A 14,185-nucleotide genomic window follows, 5' to 3' on the forward strand; every position below is an offset into this window, starting at 1 on the left:
TTTAAAGAACCATAAGTTGCAGATTTGCAAGATTTCAGTCAATTAGTTTGCAAGAAGTGTAAAAGAGACTAACTATGCTACACTGCAAAACCTGTCCCTAAACATGGATGAGGACTTTCAATGCCACCTGCTACCCACATATAATGTAATTTTAACATATTTACCCCTGAAATTTGATTATTTAATAGTGCACACCTTCAGCCAGGGCTGCTGTTAGAAACCACGGGGTTTCATACACCCAACCTGACAGGGCCCCCTTCAGAAAAAAAAAACAGTTTACTATGCTTCAGTTCTGACTGAACACAGTGAGTGATCAATACTGATCACCCATTGTGTTCATTCAGGAAAAACAGGGTGGTTAATGTGACATATTTATCGGACCCTTCTCCCACTCTGCATCCTGAAGGATCCTATTGTGTGCTTGCAGCAGCTGGTGGGCAGCAGAGGAGGGAAGCTGGCACTGTGGGAGCCCAGGCAGCTGGGTGAATCAGATGTGCACAGGGAGGGTGATTGGCATGGTGGGTGTGTGGAGGGGTAATTACTGGAACCGATCCCCTCTATGGCTCTTTCCGCAGATTGGTTCCAGTAATTGCCCAACCCCCCACACTGTTCCGATGACCCTCTCTGCCCACATCCTATTCACCCATCTGCCTGGATTCCCCTGCTGGCCTGGGTCCCGTACAGGAGGACTGTTGGTACCCCCTTATCCACGGCCCTGCCTTCAGCTATGTAACCCAAACATGTAGATTATGTTGGAATACAGTGTTCATGTATTTTGTACAACAACTATATCAGTATTCAGTAGACATATCAACCAGTAGATAGTGGTGTTTATATGTTTGTAGCAGCATCCACTATTTCATTTTCTCTATAATAAATGCTCCTGTTTCCTGTTTGCAGAGAGGCAGTGGATAAACACATGATGATGTACACTGTTTGTTCTGTATGGTTATATTCAGAATCTCTAACAGGTTATAGGCCAAGGTGCCAGTCATAGTCTGCTACATCAAATAAGTGTAAGATACAATAACAGAAAGAAGACTGCAACAAAATAAAAGAAAATGGGCAGTAACACAGCTGCAACAAAGCTTTAATTTAAAATCCTGACAAACCAGAACTACCAGTCTTGGAAATTCAAGATAATAATGCTGCTAATAAGAGAAGGTATGTGGAAATGTATAAACAGACCAGAACAGCCTTCAGATGAGTGGATAGAGAAAGACCAGAAAGCTTAGAGCACAATCTCTCTTAGCATAGAAGGTGATCAAATCATACATACAGTATATGTGAGTGTGAAACTCTAAAAAAAATTGGAAAAGATTACAAAAGGTGCATGAAAGAGCTAATTTCAGCAATAAACTGTATTTGATTAGAAAGCTATACCAAACCAACCAGATGGAAGGCCAGGATATGGAAGCTTACATAAGGCACACCTTGTAAATTGTTCAAAACCTGAGATGTATAGGAGAAAAAATAAAAATTTTCATGTCACAGCACTATTACTTAGTGGTTTACCAGAAAATGATGAAACACTTTTCACAGCACTCGAGGCATGTCCAGATGGGGAACTGACATCAAAATATGTTGAGGGCAAGCATGTGGATGAATATAAGAGTAAAAGAGAAAGCATTAATAGTGATGATGCTCCTATCGCAGATTCTGTTTTAAAGATGAAAAATTGGAATAAAAATATTAACATGCACCAAGAAACACGTGATTGCTTTGTGTGCAAGAAACAAGGTCATTAAAAAGCAGATTGGAGAAAGCTAGAATACAAAAACAAACTAAATTACAAAAGGCCAAAAATGTGAAGGAAGAAACTGATTTTTATTCAGATAATTAATGTTTTTCTATCCAAAAGGTACACCTTATCTTTGCAGGCATGATGTGTTGACTCAGGAGATCAGAGTTGAGGGCACGCTTGTGGATGAGTATAAGCGTAAAAGATAAAGCTTTAATAGTGATGGTGTTTCTATCGCAGAGTCTGTTTTAAAGACAAAAACTTGGAATACAAATAGTAACATGCAACAAGAAACACGTGAATGCTTTGTGTGCAAGAAATAAGGTCATTTAAAAGCAGATTGCAGAATCTGGAAAGTTAGAACGCAGAAACAAACTATACTAAAAAAGGCCAAATGTGTGTGGGAAGAAACTGATGTTTCTTCACATAATTAATGTTTTTCAATCCAAAAGTTGCACCTCATCTTTTCATGCATAATGTGTTGACTCAGGATCTATGAGTCCCATGACAAATGATAGAAATGTCTTTATTCACCTTGACCAGAGTAAAACAAAAAACATCACCAGAACTAATGGGCAAATAATGGAATCAGAAGGAACAGGAGACTGTTTTCTTTACTGTCCTATTTCCCAGAGTGTCGCCAGAAAGATATCTGTGAAAAATGTCCTGTATATTCCTCCTCGTGAAACAAATCTTTAAGTAAGTGGAGTTAAAAAACCTCTGGACTTAATTCATTCAGATCTTTGTGGTTCCATGGAAAATTGACTCCAGGAATGAAGAGGTATTTTCTCACTTGTACAGATGGTTACTACATTATATCTGTTACACAACAAAAGTGAAGTAATAGAGAAACTTTACCAGTATTTGGCTGAAATAAGGAACAAATCTGGCAAAATGCCAAGTGTTTTGTGCACAGACAATGGAACTGAGTACAGGTGATAACACACAGGTGATTCTCAGAAAGCATGGCATAACATATAAAACTACTGTACCATACAATCCAGAGCAGAACAGGGTTACATAAAGAATGAACTGTACTCTTTGTGAGAGTGGAAGAACCATGCTGTTTGATGCAGATATGCCAACCACATACTGGGGGGAGGCAATTATGACCGCATGCTATCTCCAAAATTGACTACCTGGAAAATTAACCTAGAAAGCTCCATATGAACTGTGGAATGGAAAGGCTCAGAATTTGAACCACCTAAAAAATATTTGTAGCAAAGCCTATGTGCACATCCCAAAATGGGATGCTCACGCAAAGGAAAGTGTGCTTGTGTGCTACAGTGAATCTCAAAAGGGATACAGAATACTACACCAAGACACAAACAAATTAACCATCAGTAGAAGTGTAATTGTCAGTGAAACTTCAGTGTGTTCAAAATTTCATGAACTAACAGAAACGCTTCAAACCGAATGAGGTTCAACATCAGTGTCACATGAAGATAAGCAACACAGTGACAGAGAAATAGAAATTAAGGCAGACGATCCAAATATTGTAAACCAAGAAACCAGGCCACAAAAGGCTTCAATCAGGAAATCCACCAGAAGCAATAAAGGCATCCCAGCTAAACGTCTGTCCTGTGTTGCTTCTGTAAAACCAGAACCAGATTCATGGGATGAAATACAAAGACTTCCAACCCCAAACAAAAGTGGATCAGAGCATTTGAAAAAATTGCTTACAAGAAACAGATTTATAGAACTGAGATGGGATTAATATAAGGAGCAGTGGTTGAGTGGGGGTGTTGGAATACAGTGTTCGTGTATTTTGTACTATATCAGTATTCAGTAGAGATATATTCTTCAACCAGTAGATGGCAAGTTTGTAGCTGCATCTATGGTTAAACACTATGTCTTTTCTCTATAATAAAAGTTCCTGTTTGCAGGGAAGCATCAGATAAACGCATGTGCTCTGTGCACTGTTTGTTCTGTAAGGTTATGTACAGTTTTATCTCAAATCAACAAGTTGATGTTTTGTCAGTATTTCTTATTCAATAATGTGCCAGAACTATGTTTTATCCCCTTTAAATACTAGTATATGTTTTCAACATATAAAGTATATTAACTATATATTTCAATTATTGTTTGATAGCTTCACTTTTTAAGCAGCATATTCTGTAAATTATATTTGCTAAAATTGAATGACTGCAACACAAATATTCAGTAGAGCATGGAGAATGAATTGAGGTCAGTAGCTACTCAAATCCAAAAGTGTGGACAAGAGCTGAAACAGAAGATGCAGCAAATGGAGTCACAGTATGACTAAACTGGTAGGTGATTTGAAAGATTAGAGCATGTGCATTCACTAACAGTCCAGGCTTATATCATACTGTGAAATGACATCAGGCACACCTGTAACCTTTGGCTGGCCAAAGGGAGCAGATGCTAGGTTCACCAGAGATTTTACATTACATATTAGCTAGTATTTAAAAGTGAAAATTAAAAGTATTGCCTACTGTCTGTTGACTCAGACTGTTGCTCACATCTGTTGGACCATCTGCATTATGAGTTTATTTACCTGAATTCAAGAACTGCAAAGCTGAGAGAGAACACAACATAGGAACACAAAGGTTTTATGTTTGGCTAGAGTTTATGCACGCAGCACAATATATAAAGGAAACAGCATCAGCATCTCTGTGGGAAATTTTCTGAAAATGCCGTCAGTCTCTTGAATAGCAGTTAACATTTCCCACAATGAACACATTATAGTTACTCTTAAAAGCTTAATGAGTTTATTTCAGCATCCAAGTTAGAGAAAAAATTAACCATTAATCAGTTCTTAATTCTCTCCCACAGCTGGATATAGCTCAGTGACTCCAACCTGCTATGTGTCTCTCCTTTAATACTTAATTGCTAACTTCTACTTCTTGAGATCTAACCTTTCAAATGGCCGAGTTTTTGTAATTTCTGTATAAAAATAATTTTAAGTGTACCTTTCCTATTTTTATAATTATAGGCAGCAACATGCTGTATTCTAATTGATTGTTGTCGGCCAAATAAGAGGAAACAAACTAAATAGGTAACTCAATTATGATATAATTCTTACCAAGATTAAAAAATGTTGTGTTGTGTGGTAATTGTTATGTATGTTCACAAATCACTTTTATTTATGCCAGTGCCTTCGGATGAGAAAGCACATCCCAGATGCATAGTGTCTGCACATTTTATTTTATAAATCCATAGTGCCTGTATTCAGATTTAGTCAGAGCACAGGAGTTATGATTTTTGCCAGACCCAATTTGTTTATATAAAAATGTATGCGTTGGAAGTAACTGTCAAAGTACTGTAGGTAAAACAGCACCATGTGATTTTTGTTTTGCTTCACCAGAACATCCCACTAGCATGCAACCTCTGGGAGGGCTTGTTCCATAAACCAATCCCAACTCTAATCGCCAATCGGAGGAAACTGGTGGGGTTTGTGTTTCTGGCAGCTCGGAAAATGCTGGCCAGAGCTTGGAGACAGCCGTACCCCAACTTTGCTGGGGTTCAGTAAAGGTTAATGGGGACCATGGTACATGAAAAGCTTACTTCTATTCTAGAAGACTCCTATGCCAAATTCCTAAAGGTCTGGGATGCCTGGATATCCTATAATATTCATCATTCAATATACTGTAGACCGAACCTTGCTCTCAGTCTGATGCCTTTTGTCCTTGCCTCTACACACCCCAGCCGCTGGCCCACATGGGTCCCCCCATTACCCTCTGTTCCCTCTCCTCTACCTCCTTTCTTTGCTCGTCCCAGGTAAACAATTTTATTCCCTTTCTTCTACCTTTCAGTTCTCTCCTGTCTTCCCTCTCTGGCTCATCTTGCCTCTTCTTGCTCCTCCTTCCTGCTCCAGCACTCCTATATGTAGTATTTGATGCTTCCCCCCTCCAACATTGTAGTGGTGCCCATGATAGCTAACACAGAGCTCTCCTAGTCAGAACCATCTGTTTCCCACTCCATTTGAATAAGCTTTGGATATTTGGCCTCTTAATGACTTACAGTATTTGTGTCTATGTACTGTGTTCTAGTATTCTGGTCGACTCTATTGCAGATTGCACCTCTGTACTACCTGATGTTCCTTGTGCCTTACTGTATTTTCTTGTACTGTTTTGGAAACCTTAAAAAAGCCCAATACATTCTTCAATGACAGAAAAACAGCATTAAGGGGGTTGTGGTTTGGACACGATAGAATGCATGAAGGTAAAAAACCTTGAGCCTTTAGAATCACTTTCATTTTGTTTTAATGGTCCACCAGCAAGGTGGACTTGCTGGTGTGTTTCGGATCATTGTCCTGCACTTGAGCTTGAGGTCATGAACTGATGGCCAGACATTCTTCTTCAGGATTTTCTGGCAGAGCAGAGAATTCATGGTTCCATCAATTATGGCAAGTCATTCAGGTCCTGAAGCTGCAAAGCAGCCCCAGACCATCACACTACCACCACCTTGTTCGACAGTTGGTATGATGTTCTTTTCATGAAATGCTGTGTTAGTTTTACGCCAGATATAACACGACACACACCTTCCAAAAAAGTTTAACTTTTGTCTCATCAGTCCAGAGAATATTTGCCCAAAAGACATGGGGATATTCAGGAAGTTTTTGGCAAATGTGAGATGAGCTTTTGTGTTCTTTTTGGCCAGCAGTGGCTTTCACCTTGGAACTCACCTATGGATGCCATTTCTTTTTTATATATATCTCCTTTTTTTAATTAAATCTTTTATTAAACTTTTTTCCTTACAAAAACACAGCAAAACAACATTTACATCCAAAATACAACCATTCCCCTAAATTTTGCAATCCTACTTCCCTACAACCCCCCCCCCTCACCCAACCCCCCTAATAATTTACCGCAGTCCATATAGTTCTTCCCTTCTCTTTCCAACTTTCCATTCTATACCTATGATTTTTCTCCTCAATCTTCACTTCCAACTCTTCCTTTTTCTTACTATTCTTCCTTTCCCTCCAGCCTTTCTTTTCCCTTCTCCTTATTCATGCTATTGCCTTACAAATCATTCCCTTTATTCTCCTTCTTAAAATCAGATCCCTAGGCAGCCAACTACTTCAATATATTTTCCAGATGTCTTGAAGTCAGACCATCTTCCCTAATTCTTTCTAAATTTAGTCATATTACTTTCGTCTATATAGTATAGTTCCTCCATCCTATTTATATATTCCACCCTGTATAACCAGTCCCTCATTGTTGGGGGCTCCTGTGATCGCCAAAATTTTGAAATAAGTGTTTTAGCCGCAGTGATTAGGTGGTGCAATGTACTGTTTTTATACTGCTTCACTGATGCTTCTGTCCTGTAAAACAAACACACCCACGGATCCTTCTGTATAGTTGTCCCCAATATCTCTTGTATGAATTGGATTACATCTTGCCAAAACCCCTGTATTTTTGGACAATCCCACCATATATGTGCCATTGTTCAATTCCACATCCCCTCCAACATAACGGTGAAACTTTTACTCGTTGTTTATGTACAACACTCGATGTCAAATACCACCTCCTTAAACATTTATAATTCATTTCAACCATGTTCATATTAATTGACCCATGTGTTAATTTAAACATTTTACTTTTTTGTGATTCACTCATTTTTGTTCCCAGTTCCCTTTTCCATTTCTCTAAGAACAGAGAAGGAACCCCCCCCCCCCCCAGTTCAACAAGAATCTTATATATCCCAGAGCCCAGCATTTTTCAAATGGGAGCATGTCCTCCGTCATCCTCAGTGGTTGGGGCAACTTTGCAACAAAATGTTTTAACTGACAATAGTTTTTTTCTTCTATAAGAATCTGTCTGTTGAATAATGCATAGTGAATTAGTGAATAGGTGAATCCAACAGACAGAATCTTATAGAAGAAAATAACTCCCCTAATAACAAAACATTTGTATTACCAGTCCTTCTGGATTAAAACAAACAGTATAAAGTGGTAGAACGCATTTTCATTAAACATTGGCAAATTCTTAGGAGAGATAAACATCTTAACACTATACTATCACAGAGACCGGAATTTATTTATCGGACAGCCCCACCCTTAGAAATAGGATAGTGAAAAGTGTCATTGACCCCCCAAAGAAGAACACTATGACCCTACTGTACCGCTTTGAGCACAGAAATATGGACATAATCAGACCGCTAGGGAGGTTGAAGGAACATTCCTACAATATTTCCAGAGGTTATCCCAAACATAACTTGTCATTACATTTTAAAGAACATCATAATAGTGATCCTTCACTGATGCAATTTTGGGGTATAGAAAAATATAAAAAGAACTGGAGAGGGAGCAATAAGGTGAAAACCTTAAGTAAAGCAGAATCAAAGTGAATTTTTATGTTAAAAACTCTCACACCAAGAGGTTTAAATGTAGACTTTGATGTGAATTGCTTTACAGAATAATGCAAATGATTGCAGCAATTGGTGCTTAGTTTGTGGGTTCTCTCATTGCCACATACAATTCCACACATCACCCTAGTCACCCAGGAGCTGCATTCATTTTTAGCCTAGTTGCTCACCATATGCTGATTAGCCTTAATAGGCTGTATCATTGACATGGCGTCCCTGTGGGAGGTTGTTATGGCAACCATCCATTCATAAAAGATTCCCTGTCACCCACACACCCTCTGACGAAGCCACACAGGCATAACGCATAAGGGTGCATTGTGGAGTGAGTGACATTCAAGTACCGGCTACCGCTCTATTGCCGGTGGGACCATATGGATCACATTGACAGGACACCACTAGGAGATGAGAAGGGAGAGAGCACAGTGACTCCACTCACAGAGCTTTCATCAGCTGCAGCAATCATAAGGATTAACATCTTAATACTGCTGTTATCTGTAGTGCACCAGGCATGTGCACTTCACGTGTGAGTGTTAATTTTTCTGTTTCAATATTTTTATTAAGAAAGTTTTGATTTTTAAGCATATAGCAAGCTCAAAATACGCCCTCGCAGGGGCAGAGCAGAACAATAACATATAAACAGGAATATCCTGCTGATTAGTAGTCAAATAACAAAAATTCTGATGATATCAAGAAGGGACAGCAAACAGCCGAGCCAAATAGCAGCAGTAATGCAACATAATAGTGGAAAAAAGAGAAAAGAAAGGAAATTAGAAGAGAAGAGAAAGAAAAGAAAACAAAAGGGAATCAGAAAGAAAATATGAAAAAAGGGAAACTAAAAGAGATCACGGATCCGGGGCTAGCACCAGCAGCGACTAAAGGAGGCCATAACTACTAGGAGGCAGGGATGGTAAGGAATAGCGTATCCAAGGTTCCCAAACCTTAAGGAATCTCGGATGAGAATCATGAAGAATGCTAGACATCTGCTCATTGACCAACATAGCATTCATCCGAGCCCTCACCCCTTGAAAGACTACCGAAGGGGTTCTCCAAACTTGAGCTATAGTACGTTTAGCCGAAATGAATAGGTAGGATGCCAATTTCTGTTGAGACCTAGACAGGCCCAAAATTGGGCAATGCAGCAGGGCCACCCTTGCATCCCTACGGACCGTAATGTGAAATAGCGTTTGAAGCAAACCAAAGACCCTAGACCAGAAGCCAATCAATCGCGGGCACGACCACCAAATGTGTAAGACGTCCCCACATAGACCACAGTTCCGGAAACACCTATCTCTGCCAGTCTGATTAAAGTGAGCAGTCCGAACCGGGACCCAGTACCACTGTAGTAGAACTTTGTAGGCTGCCTCAAGAGTGACTGTATTAAGTGAACATTTTGCTACCATCCCCCAGGCCTTACGCCAAACCTCCGCCTCAATCGAAACACCCAGATATTGCTCCCACTGAGAAACATAAGACAGGGGCAATGGGGAAGACCTACTGTTAAGGGAGGCATATATTACCAAAATAAGGCCAGGGGACCCTTGGGAATGCTGACATGCGTGCTCAAAGGGCATTTTGCGGTAAGGATATGTGGAGGTACGACGGAGGGATATGACCCAGTGGCGCAATTGCAAATACCAATAATATTCCCATGGCGAGACCCCCCTGGATTCTCGAAGAGACTCCTAAGATGGAAGTGTACGAGTGTTCAGGAAATCTTGTACAATAACAAAGCCATGGAAGGTCCACCAAGAGAAAGAAGAGGGATGTTCTAGGCCTGGTGAGAATAAAGGATTAAGAGTGATCGGCAAAAGGGGTAGGAATGACAAAATCAAATTCCCTGAGTATTTAACAGAATCCCAGATTCTCAAACTGTGAAGCATAATAGGGCTCAAATCCGGAGGGCGCAACTTAGGCGGGAGCCAAAGCAATGTAGTTAAGGAAAGCGAAGAACAGTTGGGTAATTCCAAGAGTACCCACAATGGAATATCGATCTTGGCATGAAGCATAGACAACTGGGAAATCTGAGCCGCCAAATAGTATCTAGAAACGTGTGCAACTCCCAAACCTCCCTGTAGTCTATGGGTATACAGAGTGGCTCTAGGCACCCTGGGACGTTTACGAGCCCAAATAAAACTGAGAATCCGGCTCTGTAATACACGCAGAAAAGACGCGGGGACATGAATAGGGAGAGTACGGAAGAAGTATAAGATCTTCGGTAGAATAGTCATCTTAACAGCATGTATCCGGCCAATCCATGATAAAGAAGGAGACTGCCAAGAATGAAGCAGGGAAGTAACGGAGCGCAGTAAAGGGTAATAATTGGCTGAAAATAAGGCAGAGTAGGAGGGAGTAAGTGTAACACCAAGATAAGCTAGAGAATGGGATGCCCAGCGGTAGGAAAATGGAGTCTGCAACCGTTCAACCAGGTCAGCAGGGAGCGTAATATTTAATGCCGTGGTTTTAGACAAATTGATACGAAGGCCAGATATAGTCGAGAAACGGTCCAATATGACCTAGAGATTGGTGATGAGAGGATTGGTTAAAACAAAAAGGGCATCGTCTGCGTAGAAGTTGGCCTTGTATTGAATGCCGGCATAGGGGACACCAGAGATGTCCGGGTGATTTCGAATGGCTGCAGCTAAAGGTTCAAGAGCGAGAACAAAAAGAGCAGGTGATAATGGGCATCCCTGTCTTGTGCCCCTGAAAATAGGGAAGGAAGGGGAAAAAAACCCTGCATATTTAACAGAGGCCGAGGGAGACGAATATAAAGCCCAGATCCAAGCCCGAAATGCATCACCAAACCCCCATCTAGACAGCGTGTATGTCAAGTATTCCCAAGAAAGTGAATCGAACGCCTTATAAATGTCTAGGGATAAAAGAAACCCTGGTATCTTGCGGCGATGTAAAATATGAATTAGATGGATGACTTTGCGGATGTTATCAGCAGCTTATCGCCCCGGAACGAAGCCAACCTGGTCTCGATGAATAAGTGAGATTAGATATTTATTAACTCGGGTGCTCAGAATCTTTCCCAGAATCTTCAAGTCCACATTTAGCAGCGAGATCGGTCTGAACGCTTGCGGGTCAAAGGCATCTTCAGCTTTCTTAGGTATCATAGTAATATGCGCCTGAAGAGACTCCAAGGAAAGCCAGGAACCTTGCTTCAAAGAATTGAAAAAGGCCACTAAATGAGGAACCAGAACGGTGGCAAATTTTTTATAATAGAGCCCAGAGAACCCATCTGGTCCTGGAGCCTTGGAGGCCTTCAAAGATTTAATGGCTTGGTAGAGTTCAGATTCAGAGATATCCGCATTCAGGGCATCTTGGGCTGTGTCTGATAAAGAGTGTAGGTGTAACTCAGCAAAAAAGCTATCAGCATGTTTGGCGACAAAGGTGTTCGGTTTTTGGATCCTCAGCTCTACCTCTGAAGAAGTGCGTGCGCACGAAACGCGTCAGTGGAGCCCAGGACGCCATTGACACTACGCCGCCGGTGCCACGTGGAGGCCCGGTGGCCATCTTTAATCTTAAAGGGTCAGTCATTTGATTAAACCTGGCACCATTGTGAGTTTTTCCTGAACACTCCTGTTTTTCTTGAATAAAATCATTTCCATCAATCTACTACACTATGGGTTCTTTCCTGTGTCTTCTGCGATGAGCCTTTTCAGCTTCTGCAGACCCAGATTGATCCCCGGACCTGCCTTTAAGAGGAGGAATTTTCCACTTCACACACTTCTGTAAGGATTTCTGTGACCTGCTGGACCTCCATTTCGCCACACGAGGGCACTTCATCTCTACTATCTTCAGCTCCTGCCCATTACCAGACCAGAAAAGAGAGGAGAATCTCCATGATATCATATACACATGCGTATTATTAATACGTTTCTGGTTAGTGCGCTTTTCTAACTTTTGCACTGGGAATCAGCGAGCACCATTACTGGACTGTGATTTATTTATTTATTGATTTATTTATTCATTTGCTTTGGTTTCATTTATTATTTATATCTGCCCGCAATATAGTAACATCACACAGCGCTGCATTTTCTTCATATATATATCCGCATTCAGGGCATCTTGGGCTGTGTCTGATAAAGAGGGTAGGTGTAACTTAGCAAAAAAGCTATCAGCATGTTTGGCGACAAAGGTGTTCGGTTTTTGGTAGAGAGAGGACAAAAAATCTGCAAATCTATGAGTTATCTTCACAGGGTCCGAGGTAAGGCCACCGCCCCTCATGCGAAGTTGAACAGGTTTATGCGTGCGAATTAGGTTTCTTGGCCAACATTGGCCCCGGTTTATTAGCACATGTGTAAAACCTATGTCCGGCCCAACGCAAAGCCTTCTCAGCTTGTGTGGTGGAAAGAAGATCAAGTTCAGCAGCCACCACATCTCGAGCCTTCCTATTGGCCGTAGTCGGGCGGGCTTTCAAAGTAGCATCCACCACGGCCAATCTCGAGGTCAATTCCAACATCTTCTCTCTAGCCCGTTTCCTGGACGAGGCAATTTGAATTAGATGACCCCTAATAGTAGCCTTGTGGGCTTCCCACAGAGTGACGTCTGAGGATACAGAACCCACATTATCTGAAAAATAGGATTGAATATGCAAGAGAACCTGGGAGCAAGAAACCTGAGTGGTGAGCAGGGGTTCATTGAGTCTCCACCGAAAAGAGGGCCGAGCCATACCAGAAAGACTTAGTGAAAAGACCAATGGATCATGATCGGACCAGTGTGAGGTCAAGATGAATATCTTCTGAATTAAAGATAAATGTTGGAAGGAAATGAAAACATGATCTATTCTACAAAAGCTCAAGTGTGGGGCCGAATAAAAAGTGTATTCCCACGACGTAGGATGTATTTCCCGCCATTGACACTACGCCGCCGGTGCCACGTGGAGGCCCGGCGGCCATCTTTAATCTTAAAGGGTCAGTCATTTGATTAAACCTGGCACCATTGTGAGTTTTTCCTGAACACTCCTGTTTTTCTTGAATAAAATCATTTCCATCAACCTACTACACTATGGGTTCTTTCCTGTGTCTTCTGCGATGAGCCTTTTCAGCTTCTGCAGACCCAGATTGATCCCTGCACCAGCCTTTAAGAGGAGGAATTTTCCACTTCACACACTTCTGTGACCTGCTGGACCTCCATTTTGCCACACGAGGGCACTTCATCTCTACTATCTTCAGCTCCTGCCCATTACCAGACCAGAAAAGAGAGGGGAATCTCCATGATACCAGTCCCCTGCTCCCACTCGCTGCACCTATCCTTTCTTCAACCCTGTAAAGAAGTCCTCTGTAGCAACTGCTCCCTCCTCTGTTCCATCCTCCAGCTCTTCTCTGTCTCCAGCTGCTCCATCCGTTTACAAACCTGCGCTTACTTACAGTGCTCCGGTAACTAAAACCAGGAAAAGGCAAAAGTTCTTTACAACCAATACCATCCTGCCAGTACCCAAACCGGTCAGCCTCCCATCTGAGAACCTGCCTTCCGTGGTGCAGCCTGGTGCCTCGGCACCCACAATTCAGCCTGATGTCTTTACCCAGCCTGATGCCTCTACCCAGCCTGATGTCTCCATTCAGCCTGATGTCTCCATTCAGCCTGATGTCTCTACCCAGCATGATGTTTCTACCTAGCCTGATGAACTGATCCAGCCTGATGATCCTATTATGCCAGATGACTCGATGCCCGCTGTTCCGCCAGATGACTCGGTGCCCGTTGCCAGTTGACTCGGAGCCCGCAGTCTTGCCAGATGACTCGGTGCCCGCAGTCTTGCCAGACGACTCGGTGCCCGCAGTCTTGCCAGACGACTCGGTGCCCGCTGTTCCACCAGTTGACTCGGTGCCCGCAGTCTTGCCAGACGACTCGGTGCCCGCAGTCTTGACAGACGACTCGATGCCCGCTGTTCCGCCAGTTGACTCGGTGCCCGCAGTCTTGCCAGACGACTCGGTGCCCGCAGTCTTGCCAGACGACTTGGTGCCCGCAGTCTTGCCAGACGACTCGATGCCCGCTGTTCCGCCAGTTGACTCGGTGCCCGCAGTCTGGCCAGACGACTCGGTGCCCGCAGTCTTGCCAGACGACTCGGTGCTCGCAGTCTTGCCAGACGACTCGATGCCCGCTGTTCCGCCA

Source organism: Staurois parvus, unplaced genomic scaffold, assembly GCF_062004578.1.
Source record: "Staurois parvus isolate SC_StPar_1 unplaced genomic scaffold, SC_StPar_1.0 ptg000059l, whole genome shotgun sequence".
Classification (NCBI taxonomy): Eukaryota; Metazoa; Chordata; class Amphibia; order Anura; family Ranidae; genus Staurois; species Staurois parvus.